Consider the following 13,851-nt stretch of genomic DNA (forward strand, 5'->3'; position numbering starts at 1 on the left):
CTTCAGTGACTCTTTCAGCAATTTGAAATTAAAACCATGTATTCTGTGTAAACCCCAAGTATCTGAGACAAGTCTCAGTCAATTTAGCAAGTTTATCTTGTCAAAGTTAAGGACGTGCGCCCGTGACACAGCCTCAGGAGGTCCTGGCAACATGTGCCCATGTGCCCAAGGTGGTCGGGGCACAGCTTGGTTTTTCTGTTGTGTGTTTTTTTTTTTTTTTTGAGACGGAGTTTTGCTCTTGTCGCCCAGGCTGGAGTGCAGTGGTGTGATCTTGGCTCACTGCAATCTCCACCTCCCGGGTTCAAGCGATTCTCCTGCCTCAGTCTCCTGACTAGCTGGGATTACAGGCACACGCCACCACGCCCAGCTTATTATTGTATATTTAGTAGAGACAGGGTTTCACCATGTTGGTCAGGCTGGTCTCGAATTCCTGACCTCGTGATCCGCCCACCTCAGCCCTCCCACAGTGCTGGGATTACAGGCGTGAGCCACCACGCCCGGCTACAGTTTGGTTTCATATATTTTTAGGGAGACATGAGACATCAACTAATATATGTAAGATGTCCACTGGTTTTGCCTGGAAAGGTAAGACAACTCGAAGTGGGGACGAGGCTTCCAGGTCATAGGTATGTGAGAGACAAATGGTTGCATTCTTTTGAGTTTCTGATAAGCCTTTCCAAAGAAGGAAATCAGATATGCGTTTATCTCAGTGAGCAGAGGGATGACTTTGAATAGAATGGGAGGTAGGTTTGCCGGAAGCAGTCCCCAGCTTGACTTTTCCCTTTAGTGTAGTGATTTGGGGGTTCCAAGATTTATTTTCCTTTCGTAGTGAGTGCTTACTTGATTTTTGGTTCTTCTGAATGTGCTTTTTTTGTGTGTAGATAATTATTTACCTGATGTCTTTGTGAGGTGGATGACTGGTAGAACTGTCTATTCTGCCATCTTGCTCCCCAACTTTTCGTTTTCCACTAAAAAATTCTGCTGTGATTTCACTGAGATCATGACGAATGTATAAATTAAATTAGAGAGAACAGGCATGTAAACAATATTAAGTAATCCAGTTGATGAACATAGTACATGTCTCTTTTTATTTAGGTCTTCTTTAATTTCTCTCAATGATGTCTTACAGTTTTTAGTGTGGAAGTTTTAGATACTTATTAAATTCATTTCTAAGCATCTTCTGCTTTTGAATATTATCAAAGTGGTATTTTAAGTTTATTTTGCAATTTTGGTTGCTGGTACATAAACGATAGTTTTTTTATGTCAACTTTGTATGCTGTAAATTTGCTAGATTAACTTTTTAATTTTACTAGTTGTTTTGTATATTACATAGAATTTTCTGTGCAAATGACCATGTCGTCTGCTAATAAAGTTTTAACTCTTTTCATACTAAAATGTCGACCTTTTATTTAATATTCTTGCTTTATTGCTCTGTCTAGGACTGCTTGTAAAACCATTTCCTCTTTGGAAGCCTTATGCAAACTGTAAGTAATTTCACAGTAAGTATGATACTAGCCATAAGTTTTTACAGATGATTTTTATTGGAATGAGGAAATTATTGTCTATAACTAGATTATCAAGAATGTTGAATTTTGCCAAGTAGTTTTACTGCATCTATTCAAACAATGAGATGTTCTTTATTTGGATTATTTTGTTAAGATGGTGAAATACACTGGTTGGACTTTAATTGTTAAAACATTTTCTTTTTATTCTCAGAATAAAACTCAGTTGGTCATTGTTGAGAAAAATGTTAATATCGTAGGCCTAGATATTAGAAAGGCTTGCTTGCAAGTTTGGCCATTGGATGGTGTCTGGTAACTTGGATTTTGGGAGACTTCTCCCCAGACTAACTGATAAGAGTGGCTTACTGTGCTTAAACTGGTTTATACTGAACACCTACTTTACTTTCGGGGGACTGGAATTTTGGTATGCCCTAGGCAGAAAGTCACCACATAATCAACCTCTAATAAACACTGAGTCTTTAAAGAAATTGTCTGGTAGAAAACATTTCACACATTTTGTTACAGCTTGTTGCTGCAAGAAGTGCGTGCATCCTATGTGACTCTCCCAGGAGAAGACTTGGAAACTTATTCCTGGTTCCCTCCATACCTTTTCTCTTTGCTGATTTTGCTTTATATCATTTCATTTTATTACATCTTAGCCATGAATACAACGTCTATATCCTGAGTCAGTCCTGTAAGTCCTTCTAGTGAATCACCAAGGCTGGTTTTTGGACTTGGGGACACTTAGCACAGTCATGATAAATTACCCTTTTGTTTACTTGATTTTATTTACTTGATTTTGTTGGCTAATGTTTTAATGATTTTCGTGCCTGCATTCATGAGGTATATTGATCTTTAGTTTTCTTTTCTAATAATATCTTTGATAGATTTTGATATCAGGGATTTGCTAGTCTCATAAAATGAGTTGAGGAACATTTCTTTCTCCTGTTTTTGAAAGAATTTATGTAAATTAGGTATTATTTCTTTAACTATGTCAGAAGTCACTAGTGAAAACATTGGAGTCTTTTTGTGGAGGGGAGTTAAATTACATATACATAATATAACATATAACCTTTAAAAGTTCAATTTTTAACAGATTTTGGGCTGTTTGTATGTTTGTATATCTCAATTCATTCTTATATTAGTTTTTGTAAGTTGTATTTTTCAAGTAATTTTTTTATTGAGTCTGAATTTTCAAATTTATTGGCATAAAGTTGCTCTCATTTTTTTTTCTTTTTTTTGAGACAGTTTCACTCTCGTTGCCCAGGCTACAGTGCAGTGGCATGATCTCTGCTCACTGCAACCTCCACCACCCTGGGTCAAGTGATTCTCCTGCCTCAGCCTCCCAAGTAGCTGGGATTACAGGTGCGCGCTACCACGCCTGGCTACTTTTGTATTTTTAGCAGAGACGGGGTTTTACCATGTTGGTCAGGCTGGTCTCAGACTCCTGACCTCAGGTGATCCGCTCGCCTTGGTCTCCCAAAGTGCTGGGATTACAGGCGTGAGTCACCGTGCATGACCAGCTTGCTCTCATTTTCTATTAGTATTATTTCACTTTCAGTAGGGCCGGTAGTGCTGTTATGGGCGTGTCTTTGCGTCCAGAGCTCCCAAGATGGCGGCAAGCCTCTTGCTCTCTGACCTGGGGTTCTTGGCCTCACGGATTCCAAGGAAGGGAACCTTGGGCCACGCGGTGATCCGTACAGTTCTGTTAGAAGCCCTGGGTTACGGAAGAGAAGCGTGGAAACCAGCTACTAGCGTTCAGTTAGATTAGGACCAACCCCGGCACTTAGCTGCACAGGAACAATGGCGAGCCTCTCTGGGCGCCTCACTGGATCAGAAGGGCAGAGGACACCCTGCTGGATCTGGAGGAGCGGAAGTCAATGGCGGGTCTGCGAGGGCGGCGTTGAGCGGTGGTGGACGGAGGGCGTTGAGCGGTGGTGGACGGAGGGCGTTGAGCGGTGGTGGACGGCCTTCGGCGGTGGTGGACAGACGGCCTTTGGCGGTGGTGGACGGACGGCCTTCAGCGGTGGTGAACGGTGAGCGAAAGCCGGAACAAATATGGACCAGAAGAGTGTGCAGTTGCAAGGTTTAATAGAGTGAAAACAGAGTTCCCATACAACGGGAGGGGACCCAAAGGGGGTTGCCCACTCCCGGCTTGAATCCCTGGGGTTTATATCCCAATCATTGTCCCTCCCGCAGTGCTCTCAGGCGATAGATGATTTGGTATTTCTTTACCTCCTGTTTTTAGCCTAATTGGTACTTTAGTGAGCTCTCTTTACTACCTGATTGGTCGGGTGTGAGCTGAGTTACAAGCCCCGTGTTTAAAGGTGAGTGCAGTCACCTTCGTCAGCTAGGCGTAGGAACTCTTAGTCGGTCTAGGAAATCCAGCTAGTCCTGTCTCTTAGTGCTGTTCCTCTTTGTTTCGTGACATTGGGAATTTGTATGTTCTCTTATTTTGTTTTCAGTTTTATTGGGAGATTAACAAATTTATTAATCTCTTGAAAAAACTTCTTCCATCCTTTTACATCTAATTGAAAGAAAAGAGCCACACATTTTATGTGTGGGTTTTTATTATTTAGTTTAAAATATTTTGCAAATTCCAGTATGATGCTTTTTCTAATATGTGAGTAATATGAGAGCAATTTGCTAATTTCCAAAAATGTAAACTGATCTTTTAATTTCTGATTTCTACTTTCTTTGTGTGTGTGTGTGTGTGTGTGTATTGTGTGTGTGTGTAAATGAGGCCTAAGATGTAAATTCTTTAAATTTATTTAGATTTTTTTTTTGAGACAGGGTCTTACTCAGTTGCCACAGCTGGAGTGCAGTGGTGTGACCACAGCTCACTGTAGCCTCCATCTCCAAGGCTCAAGCAATTCTCCTGCCTCAGCCTTGTGAGTAGCTGGGACTACAGGCACATGCCACCATGCCCAGCTAATCTTTAATTTTTGTTCTTTTTTTTGGTAGAGATGGGGTTTCGCCATGGTGCCCAGGTTGGTCTCAACTCCTGAGCTCAAGCAATCCATCTTTCTTGGCCTCCCAAAGTGTTGGGATAACAGGCGTGAGCCATTGTGACCAAGCTGAAAATTTTTTATGAGGTGAAACAGTCACATTGGCAAATTTTTATAAGTAAAGTTTTTTGGCACACAGCCACGCTCATTCGTGTAGGTATTATCTATGGCTGCTTTTGTACTGTATTGGCAGAGTTGAATATTTGTAACAGAGACCTTATAACCCACAGAGCCTACTACATATCTGATTTTTTTTTTTTTTTTTTCCTGCGACAGAGTCTCGCTCTGTCTCCCAGGCTGGAGTGCAGTGGCGCCATCTTGGCTCACTGCAACCTCCACCTCCCCGGTTCAAGCGATTCTCCTGCCTCAGCCTCTCGAGTAGCTGGGATTACAGGCATGTGCCACCACACCCGGCTAATTTTTTGTGTTTTTAGTAGAGTCCGGGGTTTCACCGGGTTAGCCAGGATGGTCTTGATCTCCTGATGTCGTGTTCTGTCTGCCTTGGCCTTCCAAAGTGCTGGGATTACAGGCGTGAGCCACCGCGCCCAGCCACGTATCTGATTCTATACAGAAAAAATTCGCAGACCCCTGACCCAGAGCACAGTCAATTTTTGTGAATGTTCACTGTGTGCATGAAAAAAAAAAAGAACTTTTCTTCTTATGTCTCTATTTTCTCCTTTTCGTCTCTTTTTCTACACACATGCACATACATGCATGAACACACGTTAGATCAAGCATATTAATGGCATTGTTCACATAATTTTTATAATTTGATATTTTAATTGTTGAGTTTTGAAAAGAAATTCATGTTAAAACTACCTTAGTGGTTTCTTTTTGTGTTTTCTTCAAGTTTTGTTTCATGTGTTTTTGGGTCATGCTGTTCAGTTTTCACAAATTCGAGCTAGGTGGGCTAGGTGGATTATCCTTTCTATCATGATGAAGTATACTTCTTCATATATTTAGTATTTTTTTCTTTGAATTCAACTTATTTTCATATTAATATTGATTGTTGATGTACCAACTTAATTATTTGCCTCATATATCTTTTTCTTTTTTGTTTTTGAGACGAAGTCTCACTCTGTTGCCCAGGCTGGAGTGCAGTGGCACGATCTCTTGCCTCATATATCTTTTTATGTCGTTTTAATTATTTCAAACTTTCTGGTGTTTGTTGCTTTTTTTTTTTTTAAAGTGAATTTCTTGTAAGTAGTAAATAGCTAGATTTTTAGATTCAAATATTACTATCTTTCTTGTTAAATAGGCAAATATAATCAACATTTATTTTCATTTTATATATTTGGAATTATGTCATCTTATTTTATATTTTCTACTTACAATTCCTTCTGTACCATATGGGTTTGGGCTTGATCCTCTGGGGTAAGAATATTAGGAATCTCCATTTGTATGCAAAATGTGTCCAGTCAATCCAAAGTCATGTAGATGGAGGTAAAAGTTTCTGGAATACTATTTTCCCCTCGGTTCTTCCAACTTACTTTGAAATTAATAACCAGTATAAGCACACTTTAGAAGCAACTTTAAAGCCTACTTGGTGTCCCCATTTACTAAATAACTCTGTATTTAATAAAACTTACTTTTGCTAATGGCAGGAAATGGGAGAATCAGACTCTCCCAGAGATCACAGGCTTCATTTCCCTTCACACTTTATAGCTGGATCAGCAGTTACTGCTGTATCTGAGTTGTCTAAGGCTAATAACGCTGGAGCTGAGAAAAAAATACCTCACTTACTGTTTTACAGCAGTCACTGTCTGATAATCACAGAATGATCTCTGTGTCAGTTATGTGTCTTCCAGGTAAGACCAAAGTGCCAGCTCAAATAATGGGGCAATGCAGTGTCTTAATACAGATATTTCTGTAAAATGCTCGGAACACCGGTCTTAAAATTGCAACAGATTTTCTTTCATGCCAATTCCTAGTTAAACTAGGTACTCTATAACATGTATTTATTTAAAAGGTATAACTGAATTCCATTGATGTTAATAGCAAATGTAATATTTGAATGTCTCCATTAAGAAAAATACTGTTGAGCAAATGGCTCATGAAGATGTGTACCAAAATATTCATACTTTCTATAGAGGCTCCATCTTTTAGAGTTCAATTAAAGTTCCTCTACCCATGAAGCTCAGGTGCCAGAAAGGGTTTCAGCTGGAAATCTCTTCATAGAATTAAGGGATTGATAAGAAGAGAATATTTTTTCATTCCTTTTTTATCAGTACTCAATGTTAATAGTTAAAGTTTAACGAGGATTTTTCCTTAAGTTAATTTTTTTTTAAATGCAGAGGTTTAAAAACTTTAAAAGAAAGGAGCATTCCCCTTAGGGTACTCAACACTAGTTGACTGTGAATTTTAAAAGAATACCTACCACAGGGTACAAGAAACTCACTGGTATGTATCTGAGGCCTGTGTTTTTCCAATCTAGAAGCTACAAGGATATTTGCTGGGAAAGTCCTTATAAGAAAAAGACTTAGCCAGGCACGGTAGCTCACGCTGTAATCCCGGCACTTTGGGAGGCTGAGGTGGGTGCATCACGAGGTCAGGGGATGGAGACCATCCTGGCCAACATGGTGAAACCCGTCTCTACTAAAAATACAAAAATTAGCTGGGCATGGTGGTGCGCGCCTGTAGTGCCAGCTACTCGGGAGGCTGAGGCAGGAGAATCGCCTGAACCCGGGAGGTGGAGGTTGCAGTGAGCCGAGATCACGCCACCGCAGTCCAGCCTGGCGACAGAGTGAGACTCTGCCTCAAAAAAAAAGAAAAAACTTAACCAAGTTATGTAATAACTACGATTACTTACACCAGTTAACTCTATGCAGATCAAATTTCGCCTATTGGTGATGGCAGTCTACTTCATAAATTTACTTCCATGTCAGTGAGGGCCTATAGAAGTGTGATTCACATGGCTGAAATGAGAGAGGAATCTGAAGATTGTTTAAGAGAAAGACACCTTGGATAATACATACCCATCAACCAAGGGATACCTTACCTCACCTGAGATTCCCTGTTAAAAATTACTTAGTTGATTTCATTCATTTATTTGTTTCAACAAATATTTATTGGGTGCCAGCTATGTGCCAAATACTGTTCTAGACACGGAGGATACAGCAGCAAAGAAAACAAATAGAAATCCTTACTCTCATAGAACTTACCTTTTAATAGAAGGATATAGGCAATAAATGAGAAACAGAAAAATTAAAAAAAAAAAAGCATGAGGAGAGATTGTGCAGCGGTTGGGCGGAGTTTAAGTTTAGATAGGGTGGCCAAGGAAACTTCACTAGGAAAACGACATTTGAGTAAAGGCCTGAAGGAAGTGAGGAAGTGAACTATGCAGATATCTAAACGATAGCATTTTAGGCATGCGGAAGGAACAGCAATTGCAACAACCTTGAAGCACGAGCAAGCCTGATGTTTTTAAGGAATAGCTAGGAGGCTAGTATGGCTGGATCATAATGAGTGAGCAGGAGAGTAGGATGAAATGAAATGAGAAATATATAGAGGAAGATCATGTAGAACCTTATAGACTATTGTAAGGACTGGAACTTCTACGGTGAGTGAGATGAAAATCCACTGGAGAGTTTGATGCAGGAGAGGCAAAATGGAAGGAGGGGGAGTGGAAAAGTTAGGATACTATTGCAGTGTTCTAGATGAAAGCTGAGGTCTTTGGGATCAAAATGGCAGCAGTGGAGGTTGTGGAAATGTGGAGGTTGTGGAAATGTCAGATTTGTTGATGAACCACATGTGGGTTTTGTGAGGTGGTAGGGAGTAAATGGTGACTCTAATTGTGTGTGTGTGTGTGTGTGTGTATGTCTATATATATGTATATATATGTGTGTTGTATATACATATATATGTATGTGTATATATATATATGTGTGTATATATAGAGAGAGAGACGGAGTTTCGCTCTTGTTGCCCAAGCTGGAGTGCAGTGGTGCAATCTCGGCTCACTGCAACCTCTGCCTTCCGGGTTCAAGCGATTCTTCTGCCTCAGCCTCCCGAGTACCTGGGATTACAGGCGCACACCACCACGCCCGGCTAATTTTTTTTGTATTTTTAATAGAAACGGGGATTCACCATGTTAGCCAGGCTGGTCTGGAACTCCTGACCTCAGGTAATCCACCTGCCTCGGCCTCAGAAAGTGCTGGGAATACAGGTGTGGTCTCCCTGGCCATGTGGAACTGTTAAGTTCAATGAAACCTCTTTTTCTTCGCAGTCTCGGGTATGTCTATCAGCAGTGTGAAAACGAGCTAATGCAACACATCATAGGTTTTTGTGAGAATTGAATTAATATATTTTTTAAAGTGCTTATGATAAAGTCTGGCAAATAAGAAGAACCTAGCTTAACTATAAGAACTTAGCACACGCTGGGCAGTTTATAAACAATAGACTTTTATTTCACATTTCTGGAAGCTGAAGGTCCAAGATCAAGGTGCTGGCATGGTCAGGTTCTGGTGAGGGCCCTCTTTCCTGTTGCAGACTGTCAACTTCTCACTGAATATGCAGATGGCAGAGAGCAGAGAGAGAAAAAGCAACTGTTTTGCATCTTTATGTAAAGGCATAAATCTCATTGATGAGTGTGTCTTCATGACCTAATTACATCTGAAAAGTCTCTTTTAATAGCATCACATCAGGGGTTAGGATCTCAACATATTAATTCTGAGAGAACAGGAAGACTCAGTCATTAATGGCACCATACAAGCATCGGTTGTTACTATTGTTATTATTACTATTAGATATTTTAGTTGAGATGTTAACTAGGCCTTTTAAAAATTTGTACATATTTAGGGGGTACTAATGTGGTATTGTTATCTTACTATATTGTATAGTGGTGAGGTCTGGGCTTTTAATGTAACCATCACCCTAATAATGTACATTGTACCCATTACGTAGTTTCTCATCTCCCTCAAAGCCTCCTACCTTTCCAAGTTTCCGATATCTATTATTCCACCCTCCATATCTATGTGTACACATTATTTAGCTCCCACTTATAAGTGAGAACATGCAATATTTTATTTGTTTCTGAGTTATTTCACTTAAGATAATAAATTTTCAGTTTCATTCATGTTGCTGCAAGAGACATGATTTCATTTTCTTTTCTTTCTTTCTTTCAAGAGTTTCGCTCTTGTTGCCCAGGCTGCAGTGCAGTGGTGCGATCTCGGCTCACTGCAACCTCTGTCTCCCGTGTTCAAGCGATTTATCTTGCCTCAGCCTCCCGAGTAGCTGGGATTACAGGCACCTGCCACCACACCCAGCTAATGTTTTGTATTTTTAGTAGAGACGGGTTTCACTATGTTGGCCAGGCTGTTCTCGAACTCCTAACCTCAGGTGATTCACCTGCCTCAGCCTCCCCAAGTGCTGGGATTACAGGCGTGAGCCACCACGCCTGGCCATTTCATTCTTTTTTATAGCTGAGTAGTGCTCCATATACACACACACACACATACATATATACACACATAGATATATATACATATAACGCACATGTATATCTCTCTCACATTTGCTTTATCCAATCATCCATTGATGGGCACTCGCTGATTCCATGACTTTGCTGTTGCAAATAGGGCTGCGATAAACATTCGAGTGCAGGAATCTTTTTGATATCACTGTTTCTTTTCCTTTGGGTAGGTACCAAGTAGTGGGATTGCTAGATTGAATGGTAGTTCTATTATTAGTTCTTTGAGAAATATCCATACTGTTTCCCAAAGAAGCTGTACAAATTTGCATTCTCGCCAACAGAGTACGTGTTCCATTTTCTATACATCCACACCAACGTCTGTTGTTTTTTGACTTTTTAGTAATAGCCATTCAGACTGTTGTGAGATGGCAACTCATTGTTATTTGAATTTGCATTTCTCTGATGATTAGTGGTGGTGAGCCTTTTTTCATGTTTGTTGGCCATTTGTATGTCTTCTTCTGAAAAATATCTGTTCATGTCTATTGACCACTTTTTTTTTTTTTTTGAGATGGAGTCTCCCTCTGTTGCCCAGGCTGGAAGGCTGGAGTGCAGTGGCACAATCTCGGCTCACTGCAACCTCCGCCTTCCGGGTTCAAGCGATTCTCCTCCTTTAGCTTCTCGAGTAGCTGGGATTATAGGAGTGTGCTACCGTGCCCAGCTAATTTTTTGTATTTTTAGTAGAGACAGGGTTTCACCGTGTTAGCCAGGATGGTCTCGATCTCCTGACCTCATGATCACCTGCCTCGGCCTCCCAAAGTGCTGAGATTACAGGCGTGAGCCACCGCGCCCAGCCAAGAATATATAAGAATATTTATATATAAGAATATTGTTATATATAAAATATAAAGGTATACATATAAAGTTCAGAGAAGGGATCTAGTTTGGAAACATATATTTTGGAGACAGCAGCATGTAGATGGTATTTTGGCCAGGATACAAAGAGACTATCAAATATATGAATGTAGAGAGACTCTTTAAGGGCCAGAAACGCTCTGCCATTTAGAAGCCTCGGAAATAACAAGGAACCTTGAAAGGGAACCAAGAAGCAGTGGAAAGAGTGTTGGGAAGAAATCCAAGTGTGTGGTATTCTGGAAGCTACATGAAGAAAGCCTATCAGAGAAGGGAATATGACCAACTTGTTGAAATGCTGTTGCTAACTTTAATAACATGAGGCCTCAGAATAGAAAGAGTAGGTTTTAATTCATTTTATTTCAATTCAATTTATTTACTTGTGACTTTGACAAGAGCAGTTTTATTGGAATGGTGGGAGCTCAAGCTTTATTTGGGTTTAAAATGAATTAGAAACAGAATATAGACAATACTTTCTAAGACTTTTGTTTTTCAGAGAAGGACAGAAATGGGGGTGAAGCTGAACAAAGAAGTGGGATCAAGTCAAGTTTTTCTTAAGATGATAGAAATAATAGAGAAATAATAGCGCAGTTGTATCTGATGATATTGACCTAGAAGAGTGGGAAAAGAGCAATGCTAGATAGAGGGGAGAATTGCTGGAGTGATGCGATTAAGACATGTTTCTCGACATTACTGGAGAGAAGACATTGCTTTTCGCTGTCCCTGAAGACTAGCTATGTAACAGGAAAAATGGAGTACTGACATTGAACTTGGAAAGACAAATTACCAGTAACGTTGCAAACAAATCAGGGAAAGGGGTTGTTTTAGAGCTTGCCTCTCTCCCCACTAGTGATAAGCCTTATAAACTACTAGTAATGTTTATGGTCTGAAGAGGGGATGTGTTGAAAAAGGCACATATCATCAATTCCTGCAGACTCAACAACCAAATTTGTTATGAATCTCTATGCTTTTTTCCATCTGAACCGACAGTGTCTTAGTCCAAGTTGCCATCGTTTCTCATCAGAATTCCTGTAAGACGCTCCTAAGTGGTGATTCTACTGTGATGGTTGCATCTTGCAATCTCTTCACCACATAACAGCAAAAGAAATTATTTTAAAAAAGCAGTCATATAATATCAACATTCTGTTCTGTATTAGTCTGTTTTGTGTTGCTAAAAAGGAATACCCGAGACTGGGTAATTGGTAAATAAAAGAGGTTTATTTGGCTCCCAATTCTGCAGACTGTACAAGCATCACATCAGCACCCTCAGCTTCTGATGAGGCATCAGGAAACTTTTCTTCATGGCAGAAGGTGAAGTGGAAATCGGCATGCCACGTGGTGAGAGAGGGAGCAAGAGAGAGAGAGGAGAAGGTTCTGGGCTCTTTTTAAGCAGCTAGCTCTCACGTGAATTGATAGAATGAGAACCATGGGTAGGGTACCAAGCCATTCATGAGGGATCCACTCTTATGACCCAAACACCTCCCACCAGGCCCCATCTCCAACACTGGGGGTCACATTTCAATGTGAAATTTGGAGGGGACAAACATCCAAACTATATCATACTCCCTCCAGTGTCTTTGTGAAAGAAAGCTTTATCCAAAACTTGGAAAAATCACAAAATATGAATGACCTGATATGTGTTAATATCATGTTATAATATGTCCTAAGAAGCCTGATCGATTCTCATCTGACATTCCTCTGACACACATTCTCATCTGATGGCAGCCTTGTCAAAATTTGGCTAATGATCATCCACAGCTGTTAACAGTGAAGTCAGTTTGGAACCCTGTGAAGTTAGAGGTTAACCAAGAAATTGATAAGGTGTTAGAATTGTGTAGTCTGCTGGAAAAGTTAATACCCAAACTGCTATGGTTTTCTTTTCCTGTAGAAAAGCATACAACCATATATCTAACTTAGAAGTCTTACATAGGCATTTTTTTTTCGCCTTGACTATATAAATTCTTGCTTGTCAAATACTCTTGGAACTCACTTTTCTTTCTTCCCTATTGGTTCCCTTATTAATAAATTAAAATGTTCACATCTATTTATATTAAAACATTGTCATATTACCCATGCTATTTTAAATGAAATTCAAAGTTCTTTTTATTGCCGCAAGGCCCTGTGTGATCACACAACTGCTTAACGCTCTGGGCTCATCCACCACCAGTCTTCTAAGCTGTGCTGGCTTTCTTGCTGTCCTAAAACACAGCAGGTCATGTTTTCATCTTAAAGCCCTTTCAGCTTGCTCTACCAACTGCTTGGAAATCTTTCCTCCCAGATTTCAGTTTGGATCCATCCCTCCCATCTGTCAGATCTCTGCTCAAATGTAAGCTCTTCATAGATGCTTCCCTGACCACCCCATCCAAAATGTCAAAAACACATCCACTTTATAAACCCCTTAACCTGCGTCGCTTTTTCAAACGTTTCACTGTCTACCCACCATCGATTCTACCATTAACATTTTTTTTTTTTTTTTGAGATGGAGTTTCGCTCCTGTTGCCCAGGCTGGAGTGCAGTGGTGCGATATCGGCTCACTGCAACCTCCGGCTCCCGGGTTCAAGTGATTCTCCTGCCTCAGCCTCCCGAGTAGCTGGGATTACAGGCATGCGCCACCATGCCCGGCTAATTTTGTATTTTAAGTAGAGATGGGGTTTCTCCACGTCGTTCAGGCTGGTCTCGACTTCCTGACCTCAGGTGTTCCACCCGCCTCGGCCTCCCACAGTGCTGGGGTTACAAGCGTCAGCCATTGCACCTGGTCTACTATGAACATTTTTAACATTGTGTAACATTTTATAAATACACCTGGGGTTGTGCTCGTTGTTTTCGTGTTTCCACAACTGCAAGTTAAAACCCAGCAGCGTTGTGGCTTTGCCTGTTTTGAGCACTGCTCTATCCTCAGTGTTCGTAACAACTCTTGGGATGCAGCAGATGTGGTAGATTAAATTGTCATAATTATTCAGTCACTTGTAGTACTGGTATTATACATACATTTCCCTGCCATGGCCTTATGATAGTTGGATGA

General features: G+C 40.4%; 1 long non-coding RNA gene across 2 annotated transcripts in view; it reads left to right on the forward strand.

Annotated features, from left to right (window-relative positions):
- Positions 1 to 13,851, forward strand: part of LOC129529681 (uncharacterized) — a 417,056-nt gene that overhangs the window by 305,771 nt on the left and 97,434 nt on the right. For both annotated transcript variants that reach the window (XR_010132549.1, XR_008675225.2), the window contains exon 4: positions 1,440 to 3,538. This is a non-coding gene — a long non-coding RNA (uncharacterized lncRNA). The remainder of the gene's footprint in view (positions 1 to 1,439; positions 3,539 to 13,851) is intronic.

The sequence above is a fragment of the Gorilla gorilla genome, chromosome X (assembly GCF_029281585.2).
Source record: "Gorilla gorilla gorilla isolate KB3781 chromosome X, NHGRI_mGorGor1-v2.1_pri, whole genome shotgun sequence".
Lineage (NCBI taxonomy): Eukaryota > Metazoa > Chordata > Mammalia > Primates > Hominidae > Gorilla > Gorilla gorilla.